At 39.2% G+C, this 12,058-nt stretch overlaps 1 protein-coding gene across 1 annotated transcript in view; it reads right to left on the bottom strand.

The window, feature by feature from the left end:
* SPATA13 (spermatogenesis associated 13) overlaps positions 1 to 9,088 on the bottom strand; it is a 190,174-nt gene extending 181,086 nt beyond the window's left edge. The window contains exon 1 of the mRNA XM_068143820.1: positions 9,072 to 9,088. The gene's annotated coding sequence lies outside the window, so the exon portion shown is untranslated. The remainder of the gene's footprint in view (positions 1 to 9,071) is intronic.
* Positions 9,089 to 12,058: the final 2,970 nt, after the last annotated feature.

The following is a 12,058-nucleotide window of genomic DNA, read 5'->3' as shown; positions in this document are numbered from 1 at the left end:
ACATATTGCAGAGTATGATCAGCCCAGACAGTGTCAGCTAATAGTAAGACAGGATGCCAACGTAGGTACAACCATAAAATGAGAGGGGATTTTGAGCTACGGTAAGTCTGTACATACTAACAATCTCAGATTCAATCTTTTATTGGAGTAAAAAAGGAAACAATTTTTCTTCATACACACCATAACTAATCAGCTACCAATAATCTCTGTAGCAATGATAATCTATTCCCTCAGTAGTGCAGCAGCTGACCTGACAGGCACCAGACCCAAGCATATATTATTAGCCTTTAAAGAAGTTGAACTTAATACTCTTACAAGCGTTCCTGATATGAAAAGTACTTCAGCCACAGAAAAGGAGATAGAAAGGTGCTAATAAGTTTAAAAGCAGCTATTAAAAGTGCACTCTCCATACAAAATAAGCAGGTTGATTTAAAATGCTAACAAGATTAGGCCTGTGAATTGCAATGTCTTTCAATCCAGTCTTTATCAACTGACATTTAATAGTTGGACTTGATGATCTCACAGACCTTTCCCAACCAAAACAATCCTACAATTTGTCTGTGGTGTAGAAGGCACAGGCTGCAGAAAGATTGTCACCATCCCTCATTATACATTCTTTTTTACAAAATCAATATTCCTGGAGGCAAGACCATCCACTCTAAGGATGGAAAAACCACTATAGGTTTCTTTATAGACATCAGGTGCAACCTGCCTAGGTAATATGACAGAGATGCTGCAAGATTCCATTACTGCAGTGGATTTTTCTTTTGAAAGTGATATCTGTTCTGCCACATGTTGGAGTGGACAAGCAAGAGGCAAGGGTCCAGCAGAAATGTCATATGGGCTCCAGTCATGGCTATTCACATCAAACTGCTTATATGACCTAAATTAACCTTGAGGTGCTCTACATGCAAGAAAACGTTTCTGTATCAAGATGAGCAAGTAGTCTAGAGCAGATAAACATGTTAAATAAGAACATCAGGACTTTCCTGGTGCAGTAAATCACCACACACTTTGCACCACTAGGCATATTTCCCAAGACAACACATAGCTACATTAATCTTTCAAAAAACAAGCTGTTTTCCCAGATGCTATGAGAGCCCCAGGTTGTTTATGGAGGAAGAAAAATATGCTACCTTCTCCCCCTATTCACCCGGTGCAGACACCTGCCACATCCCTTCCTGAGGCCAGTATGAGGATAACACAGCTTCCAGCTTCACAAAAGCTAGACTCCTGCCTGTGCACTGGACAGCGTTGGCTCCCGAGAGGAGCTTGACACCTGCACGCTCATCCCTGTGCCTGAGGAGAGCTTGGAATTGAGCAGAAACCACTGTGACAGACTAGTCTGCAGTTAGTTTTTTAAATGCTAAAAGCTCTGAATAGGTATCTTCTAATCTAAATTAAGTTCAGCAAAGTAATTGTAAATTCCATTACAATTGAAGTCTGTTAATGCATGCCAGTTTTCCATTTCAACTTAGCCAAGACACTGGGGACAGGATTAGAAATCTCTAGTGCTGCAGCATATCTCTACAGCAGGCAATACAGCAGGTATTAAAGATATAAAGCCTCCATTGAGGGCAGCACCAGTGGTTTATACAAAAATTAAATTAAGAAAAATCCCATTAAAGCATTCAGCAGTGTGCATGAACCAGCATCACTCAGTGGGGCTCATGGCACTGAAAATCCTTCTGGGCAGCACAGGACTAAACAAACAGCATTACAGATTGGTTAAATGTTGACTGCTTCGGAGGTGATTAATACCCATGGGTATCTAGCTGTAGGGAATGCAGTTTTGTTTCCTTCCACAACAGAATAATTATTTCTCTCTGTTTAATACCTTTGAGGAAAGGAAAATCAGATTTTAGTGAGGTAAAAAATGAACTTTCTTTCCCTGATTTTCTTTATGTCCATTAAAACCATCTACAAAAGATCTTTTTAAAGTTACTTATAATTGAGATTGACTGATACAGCAGCAGAATTTTAAGTTAACTGATAAACTATTTATTTTAGCTTCTTGATATTCAAACTTCAAGTCTACAACAGTATATTTTCCCTAATGCTTCAGTACAGATTGAAGTTGTAAAAAAATTACAGCTGAACACAATCTGAAAATTGATTACGGACAGTAGCCTACTCAACAGGTTTAAGTCTTCATCTTCCAGCAGGACTAGGGAGGTGATTGTCCCCTGGTACTCAGCTCTCATGAGATCACACCTTGAGTATTGCATTCAGTTTTGGGCACTTCAACACAAGAGAGATGTGGAGGTTCTGGAGTGAGTGCAGAGGAGGGCAACAAAGCTGGGGAAGGGTTTGGAGAATAAATCTTACGAAGAGTGACTGAAGGAGCTGGGGCTCTTCAGTTTGGAAAAGGGGAGGCTTAGGAGAGACCTCATTGCTCTCTACAACTACCTGAAAGGACATTGTGGAGAGGCTGGTGCTGGTCTCTTCTGCAGCTAATTAGTGACAGAAGAAGAGGGAACAGCCTCAAGCTGACTGGGCATGTTTAAGCTGGAGATTAGGAAAAAAAATTTGATTGAAAGAGCAGTCAGGCATTGGAAGGTGATGCCCAGGCAGGTGGTTGAGTTGCCCCAGATGTAAAGATTGTTTGGATGTGATGCTTGGGGATATGGTTTAGGGTTGAACCCTGTAGAGTAGGGCTATGGGTTGGCCTTGGCAATCCTAAGGGTCTTTTCCAACCTGGATGTTTCTGTAATATCTGGAGAGACAATTGAACACAAAGCAGTTTTGACCAAATGAAAATGATACTTTGATCTTCAGGTACTTATGGAAAGACAGTGATGTTGGCTGTTTAAAGATGTGAAGCCTTATTTATTGCTGAAACAAGAGGAGGAATATTCAGTATATCATCACTATACTTAGCAGTCCCTGCCCATGATAAACTAAAAGAATTCAAAGAAAATTATCCCCAAAATCTCCCATATAATTTCTTTTGCCCAGCTGGTCATTTAGAAATCACATTTTTTTCATGCACACTGACACAGAGAGAGCATTGAGTCAAAATACTGACTGTCACTGAACCTGGAATCAGGAGAATAAAAAAAGCCACTCTTAAGTTCTGTCATCTGCATTAAAATGCAAAAAACCCAATCAACCAACAACAGACAGACATGATTATCAATGCCCCACAGGGTGTGATATGTAATAGTTACACAGGAAAACTTCCATGGTACTTGGAGAAGTTTTCATTACCTTATCCAGGATTCATGACAAAATTTGTTACCCAAAATGGAAAGTGTTATAAAGCAATACTCATGAATGTTCTCTGGACTTGCAGAAATCAGTAGCAAATCTCCCATTGATTCAAGCATTCATCATTTCACCAGGAAAGAAGGGAATGTAGAGTTGGAGGAGGAGCTTTCTCCTTTTCAGTTTTCACTACATCATTAGTTAAGCCTCAACAATTTTCAATACAGGTCATAATTGCTTGAAAGTGCTATGCTCACATGATCAGTGTCTTCTGCAGACAATGTTGCACCATAGGGAGTAGTTAACATAATTATATAGCACAGTTCAGCTTGAATTAATAGTTCTGAGAGTTCAAGTTCAGACAGATTTGATTTCAAAATTATCTAAATCAGGTGCCTAAAAATGCCTCTCTTTGTCTCAGTTTTCTGTGAAATAAAATAACCACCAGCAAAATTATTTTGGTTTATGCAGGGCTGCAGACTTTCTGGTGCTGCTTGGAGTTAAGCACTCCAGCTGCTCTGAGGCACATCAATACAAGTAGCAATGGCCAAAGGAGTTCTCATAGGAGTGCCCTTTACCCTACCAAAGTTCTCTGCACTTGACTGCACCTGCAGAACTAGCAGAAACAATACTTTTTATGGCAGGCAACAGAAGTGAAGCTGCCAGCTAGATCTGATATCGTGATAATTCCTATCCTGGGAGCCTTTTTCCAGGCCTTCACTGTTTGCCAGCTGTCAGTCACCGAGTTAGAGATCTTCTGTGTAGGATGCCTGCCTCTGGTTGATTTTTTTGGATGTTTTAATCAAAACAATTAATGGTTTTATCAAAGAGATTACAGAAAGTTACAATCTTTTCAAGAACTCTTTTTAAGAATCTCTAGCAGCACTTTCTTTGGGACACAGACTTGAAATTTGGTTTTAGTGAATTTTCTGGCCCCAAGCATAGGCTTTTGTTATTGCACTGGAGCAAAGATGCTCTCTCTGCTGTGTTCTTACAACTTTATTGGTGAGCTGGAAAAAGCTGGATTTGAGCACAGAGTGATAAGAAAAGCAAGGAAAATTACAGGAACAGGATAAAAGCAAGTGAGTGAGAGTGGCAGAGGAAGTCAAACAGACAAAGAAAAGCACCTATATGCCCTGAACAGAGAGAAAGGAGAGAAATTCAAGGTGGAAAGCACCTATAACTACAGTAAAATTCTGAATTATAAGACTTTGAGCTGATTCTAGATTTCCCTATCAGTGGGAAAACTGTTTCACATATTAATAAGCCTCTCATGTTCTAAAAAGCTATTCAACTACCCATATAGTTTATTCCATAAACTCTAGCAGTGGATCTCTGTGCTGAAAATGTTGGTAGTATCAAAGGTTAAACCACCGTGGCGATTCAATTAGAATATCAGTGGCTCTCCAAAGGATAAATTAACCAAACCCAGATATTCATGCATTCCCTCTGCATACCTGAGTGCCTATTTGAAGGGCCAGGGTTATAGCAAAGAAATTTTTTCAAAGCTGGAAATGAGGGATTCAACTTTGACTCTGCAACCTTGCTTTGGCAAAACAGGCTCCTGTGCTGTACTGTTGATGTAGGGTAAAGGAACACCAAGCCAAACATCTCTCAGGTCCTCTTCTCAGATCTTCCATTTAAATTTTCTCCACAGTAAAACTGATGACTTCTCAATTCTCTCCCTAAACTGAAGGCTTCTGCCACTGTACTTTACCACACATAAGGGGACTTTCTGTAAGATTTTTTCATCTTTCTACTGTGGATTTGAGGTTATTAGTTAAAATTTTGGACATTACTCAAATCCTCAAAGCCATTTCATATCAGATTTTCTCCACTGCCTAGTGTCCTTTGAAGTACCTAATTTCCTTACTTGTCTACATTTTCATTGTTAAAGTCTCAATGTCACTGACACATCTGCTGCTGGATATGCACCATATGCTTCTCCTCCTCTCCAGGCACAGCAGTTACCTGAGCTGTGAAGCTCTCCAATGCAGGATAATTTAATGAGTCTTCTGCAACATGAAAATGTTCCTTTAAACTGCTTTCCTTACAGATTCATAATAATTATCCTAATTTACTGATAGAAATAGGCCTATTAAGTCCAGTGAAAAGGTTCACTACTTGCATGACTAGAGAGATCTTAATTAACTTTCAGATAATTAAACCTTTTCAGGCGATTAACCCAGCTTTGGGATTTGTATGGACAGTGCACCAAATTATGCCAGAAGGCAACAAAAACATTATGAATAGTCATTTCTAAATGGTCCATCACAAACTATTGTAGAATATAGGAAACATCCCACACTGTCAGAAGACAGACTTGTATTATCAGGCTTGCTGAAAGTAACCCTTTTAGACAATGGTAACAGCCTTTTATGAGGGAAAAACCCCAATATTATTCATACCTGTTTCTTATATTGGAGCTGTCATCTTAAAAGTGTTCTTTTCTCTAAATTCATTACATCTAATTCAGTTCTGATGTCATCTCCCACCCTACTGGCACAGTAACTATAGCAGACAGTACACTCCAGATCTCTGTACTTTGAATTAGCAGGAAACATTTTATTAAATACTCTAAGAAGTTATTTCAATCAAAACCCCTAGAATAATAAATCTTAGTCTTGAGTGAGAAATTGATGGATTGGACACATTTATATTACCAGTAGCACTTCAATCTCTTTACAGCAACTTCTTTTAAAGTCTTCTCACTGAAGTTAATTGAGGTTTCCTTCAATATATAAACCTTCTTGTGGTAGGTTGAAGTTTCCCCCCAGCATAAACTCACCATGGACTAACTCAGAAGCAAATGAAAGTTGTATTTACAAGCAAAAACTACACTCTACAATGGAATGCAATGAATATATACAAAATATATATAGTATTTTCAGTATTATACAGATATTTACAGTTAGCAAATAATATGGAATCCCCCCGGCTCCCAAAAGAGAGCAGGGAAGGTGCTCCACTGCCCCTCACACCTCTCCCCTACTGTACCAGAGCAAAAAGAGAAGTTGAGAGGAAGGAATGTTAATTCTCATCTTCAAGGCCAGCCAGAAGCATTATCATCTCCCAAGTACAGCAGAACAGCCAAGCCAGAGAAAAAGAGGACTGGGTACAGAAGTGAAATGTGAAAGATTATGGTACAGGTGCTCCTATCCCACATTTCATCCAATGAATTTTAGAATAATCTTTTCCTTTCCTTTTTACACCCAACAGTGATTTATTTATATTTTTCTACTTTTCTGCTCAAAACCTGCAGCTAATTTTAAAGGCATAGCCTAAAACTGCCACGTTTCTAAGATAACAAACACCTGAAAATACATTCTATTTATTATTCACAACACAAGTTAATCAAATTCAGTTCAGTAATAGGGTCACTAAACTTTAGGCAGCCTCTGTATCTACTCAAAGCAGTTCTGTCATCCCTGACTTTGGCACAAAGAGAATGAAGAAAATAAGAATAAACTGGTCAGCTCAGGTTTCAGTTATCTTTGCTGCTACAGTCCATTTTTACAGTTCCCAGTTACATTAGATGAACTACAATATTTGAAGCTCTCAGTTCTTCAACAGCAGACAGTGCTGTTTGGTAATATTAGTTAACAGGAAAAATTTGTTAACATATGAAGGGTATTTCTTTTCAGAAGAAGCTTCATCCTAGTTAACACTAAATAGCTAAGAAACTTGATGTACAAGGATTTCCTTTGTTCAGAAAGAACATAGTTGAAACGTGAGAACTTTCTAGCCACACTCATTTTTCTTAACCTTTCTTAAGTCAAAAAACAAACCAACCAACAAAAAGCCCCACCCCACACACATTAAAACACACAACCACACACAAACTAGAGTTCCCCAAATAAACTCTAGGTGATTGTAAGCACCACATGCCAAATTGCTGAGGAGTACATCAGCAACTATTGAGTAGCAGTATACTACCAAACTGTACTTCAGCAGCTACAGAGATGTTGTTACTCAAGACTTAATTAGCAGCCATTATGTTGCTATGCTGTTTTTCGCCTCTGAGAAATACCCCTAAGCAGATAGCCAGGTAGTATAGGAAGCTCATTTCTTGCTGCCATCAAATCCTCTTCTGATGAGTGGAGGACAGCTCCAGAATTGTCTGCATGAGCAAGACATTTTCCTGAATACCTGAACCAGGGTTTTCTTTATATTAATATTATTTTCACTGCTAGCTTTCTCTGAGGATCTGTTTGAATGGCAGAATTGGTCAGAAGCTCATACACCAGGGTTTAACAGCCAAAAGGAATCAGAAAATCTTCAATTAGCTGAAAGTGATTTCAGCCAGACAAGCTGTGAAATGTCAGTTTACTGAATGAAAATCGGCAAGAGCTAATTTAGCACTCATATGTTCTAATTATCAAACTGTAGATGAACAAATATTTAGGGTCATTAAAAGAAAAAACTCCAACACTAATAAAGTTAATTAATGAAATATTGTAATGTTTTTGGATCATACAAGTAATATACTTGCTGAGAATATTGGAGTGTGAATTACTGTACTGAATTTACCTAGCAGGCCAAATCCCAACATCAAATAACTGCTTGCATTTGAAACACTCTTACTCTCAGCAGTCTGTTACAAGCTAGTTTCACAAAAAGTCTCAAGGTTACGTTGACATTATTGGGGGGGGGTGGGGGGGAGGGAAGAGAAAGAAGAGAGCAGGGAACTTCAAATACATTTAGGTGAACAACTAGTTTTTCTTTCCAAACCACATATAATCCTCCCCTATATGGTTCATTATTATTTCCAAGGCAGCAGTGTTATGAGTTTTAGTTGTGCCACAGATTTCCTTTGTGCTTGATGCAGTACACAGAACAAAGAGATAATCCTTGTCTCAAAGAACTTACAGGCAAACACATGGCTATTTGCTAGACAATGCTTTGTAGATAACTACCTCAGTTGTTCCAACACTGATCATCTCTCCTCTTTCTTAATAGAATGAAGTTATTGACATCATAGTTGCTGGCTATAGAGTATGGGCTTACATGAGATGATATAAGAGGGCTGCAAAGTTATTGTTGAATTCCTTATTTAGAAAGCACATAATTTGTTTGCACATCAAAACCAAAGCAGTATCTGACAAGTCAGGTATTCTCTGAAAATATTTCATCAGACAAAGCTAATTCAGCTTTGCTGTTCATGAGCATCTGTGCATTAAGCCATCTGCTTTTACAGGGGGCAGGGGGAAATCAGGTCAGTCAGCAGCAGGAAGAAGTTAAATAAAACTCAGTTTGATTAAGAAGAAAATCAAAATGTAAGCTAATTGAGACATAAGTAAGTTAAAACCACTGCCTACTGTCACTTCTGAAACATTATGGCTTGTCGTTTATGAGCACTGTATTCTGTGTATCCCTGTCAGTAATAGCTACAAATTGCAATGTTTATTATTGCCTCGAGGGCTTTTTAAAGCTTGTCCTCAATAGAGCAGCAGCAGACTTTCAACATACCTAATCACATTGCTTAACCACAGCCAAGAGTAATTTAACCTGTCCTGTTTATCATTGCAGAAGGAACAGGTTTTGCATCACAATTCCTCCTTTCTTTTGTTCTCTGCTAGATTCTGGAAGCATGTCACAGTTTTCTTCAAACTGAAAAAAAAAAACCTTCATTTCCAACAGTCAGGAGGAGTCATACAATGATTTCACAGAAGTCAGAAATTCCCTGTGAGATTTAAATATGACCTGGTTTGGGTTATTCCTTTATTAAATCCTTTGCAGTGGAAGACAAATTATATTTCAATCTTAAAGACAGCAATTATTTTAAAAGCTGGTGTCCTCTCTCAAGACATTCTTACTGTACCAAGTAAATTCCCCCTTTTGTCAGTACAGAAAATATTACTCACCACTGCTCATCTTCCTCTGCTTTATTCTTCATCAAATCATACTCTCAAACAGAAGTAACTGTACTGGCACCCTTCTGAATTATACTTCACCCCTTGTCCTTAAATTTTGCCACCCCTGTACATCAGCATGGAAAAGAATAAGGTCACAGCGCTATAGCAAACTCCATAACAACAGTCTACACTGTTAGACTTCTAAGTCAGTTTCTGTAAGAAAAACCTTTTTTTATTGGCTTTGCAAAAAGAATTAGCATGCAATGGAACGTCGTCATCTTTGCCAAGCAAATCGCTGTAGATATGTATTAAACACTCCTAAGTCTCTTTGATCCCATTTACTCCCCACCTGTCTCTCAAACTAAGCATCCCATCCAGGCAGAAGCACAGAAACCACACTGAGTGATACATAATACAAGCCTATGTATTTTAAACATGCAACTTCTTGCCTTGCTGTTCCAAGCTTTTGCATGGAAAAACACACACAGTCAAGAGATGGTGAAACAAAGCCAGTCAAACCAAGCCACATTCACCTTAACAAATGTATGGCATTCACATGTTTTCTGAGAGCTGAACTTCTTTTAGGGGCTCAGCTGTATAGACAAAGCAGAGGTGGTGTTTGTATGTATGTATGTTGTATTCCTATGTCAGAACAAGAGGACACAGACTCAAGCTGCACCAGGGGAAGTTTAGGCTGGAGGTGAGGAGAAAGTTCCTCAAGAGTCATTCATCATTGGAATGGGCTGCCCAGGGAGGTGGTGGAGTTGCCATCCCTGGAGGTGTTCAAGAGGGGATTGGAGGCAGCACTTGGTGCCATGGTCTAGTCATGAGGTCTGTGGTGACGGGTTGGACTCGATCTTTGAGGTCTCTTCCAACCTTTGTGATACTGTGTATATATCACTGTGTAGACACATTGCTGCATGCCCATGACTGTAAGAGCAACAAAATACAATATTCAGAACACAGTGTAGGGTTGATCTTTAATCAGCAGCAGGCTTTGAATCTCAGTTGCTAATCAGATATATCCACAAACACATGTGATGCATTTGTTTCTTGAACAGCAAACATTCCAACCTGAGACATGGAAGTCAGAAAAACTGCAGCAGGACTATCCTTAAAATGGTTTACTAATTTATAGAAGTTTTCCTGAAAGTTAATGGTCTCCCCCCAACCCATACAACCTTTTAACATGTTTTCATATTGCAAAATACATCTGAACACTTTATTTTTTACATTCTTACTGAAACATGTTTCATAATACTTCCAAGTCATGAGAAACAACACTGCATGAAGCAGGAAAAGAGGGTAGTTTTCCTTCTGCTATCTAAGGGTTGTTCTGTAACCTAGGTTTTGCAAACAGCTGACCACATCAAAGCCTGTTCTAGTTGATTCCATTGCTTTATTAGAGTTGAAACATACAAGTCAAGAAGGGTGATCTAGAAGGAAGCAATAAATGAAATAAATGAAAACCCAAGGATAGAAACTGATAAAAATCTGTGACAAGACTTTGACAGAAAAAATTCCTTTGAATTTGTCATGAAAGCATAGATATAAGACACAAATTTAGCAGATAATACCAAATTGAAGGGACCAGTAGATGATTTGAAACCAGAAGGACCTAGATAGACTCAGGGGGGGCTTGGGGGGAAGTAGACTAACTTCATTAAATTCAACAAGAACAAACAAAATCTTGTCTCTGGGAAGGAAGACTCTCTGGCAGTGATGCAGGCTGAGGACCAATAGTCTGTGGAGCAGAAGCTATGGGAAGAAATCCCTGGGGGACAGCAAGGTAATTTCAAGCCAGCAGTGAACCCTGATACTAAAGCCAACAGCATCCAGAGTAACATTAACAGGAGCCAGTAGGTCAAGGGAATTGATTTACCTCTTGCTTCATTTGACACTTTAGATCACATCTGAATGCCAGGACAACAGGGAGGTGAAAAGAAACAGCCAAGAGGGCTTCACAAAGTGCAAACTGTGACAGACTCATCTTGTAGTCTTTTGTGATGAAGTGATTACATTGATGGATAAGGGAAGAACAACTGATGCAATCTATCTGGATTTCTGCAAGGCCTTTGATACAGTCCCACACAACATTCTTGCCTCTAAATTGGAGAGATATGGGTTTAATAGGACTATTTGACAGATAAGGAATTGGCTGAATGGCCACACCCAAAGCATTGCCCTCAACAGCTCAATGTCCAAGTGGAGATCAGTGACAAGTGATGTCCCTCTCCTCAGGGGGCTTATTGGTAGACACAACTGAGGGACACTACTTAAATATATTGTTCAGTATCTTTAGTAATAACACTGGGATCAAACAAGTTTGCAGACACATTGAATAGTATAGTTCATTTGCTAGAGGAAAGAGATGCTATCCAAAGGGACCTTGACAGGCTTGAGAAATGGTTGCTAATAAGAACTTATTGAAGTTCAAGGCCAAGTGTAAGGTCCTGCACTTCAGTCAAGGCAAACCCACCACCCTACCCCACCCCGGGTATCAATATAGACTGGGTGATGAATGGATTGAGAGCAGCCCTGCAGAGAAGTTTGGGAATATCAATAAGTATAAAATTGGACATGAGCACTGGTAACCCAGAAAGCCTGTTACATCCTCAGCTGCATAGAAAGATTCATGACCAGCAGGTCAAGGGAAGTGAGTCTCCTTCTCTACTCTGCTTTCATGAGACCCCACCTGGCATAACACACCCAACTCTTAGGTCCCAAGTAAAAGAATGACATAGATCTGCTCAATTAGGCCCAGGCCACAAATATAGGCAAAAGGCTGGAACACCTCCCATGTAAAGAAAGGTTAAGAGAGTTAGGGCTGTTCAGCTTGAAGAGAAGATTCCCAATAGACCTTATTGGAGCCTTTCAATATTTAAAGGGGGTTTACAGGAAAGATGGAGGGAGCCATTTTACCAAAAATGTGTTGTGACAGGACAAGAGGTAATGGTTTTCAACTGAAAGAGGGTGGGTTTAGATTGAACACAAGA

The sequence above is a fragment of the Melanerpes formicivorus genome, unplaced genomic scaffold (assembly GCF_026170545.1).
Source record: "Melanerpes formicivorus ecotype bairdi unplaced genomic scaffold, bMelFor1.0.p_v2 SCAF_1, whole genome shotgun sequence".
NCBI classification, from domain to species: domain Eukaryota; kingdom Metazoa; phylum Chordata; class Aves; order Piciformes; family Picidae; genus Melanerpes; species Melanerpes formicivorus.
The sequence above is the reverse complement of the archived record's forward strand: the minus strand, read 5'-3'. Positions and strand labels throughout refer to the sequence as shown.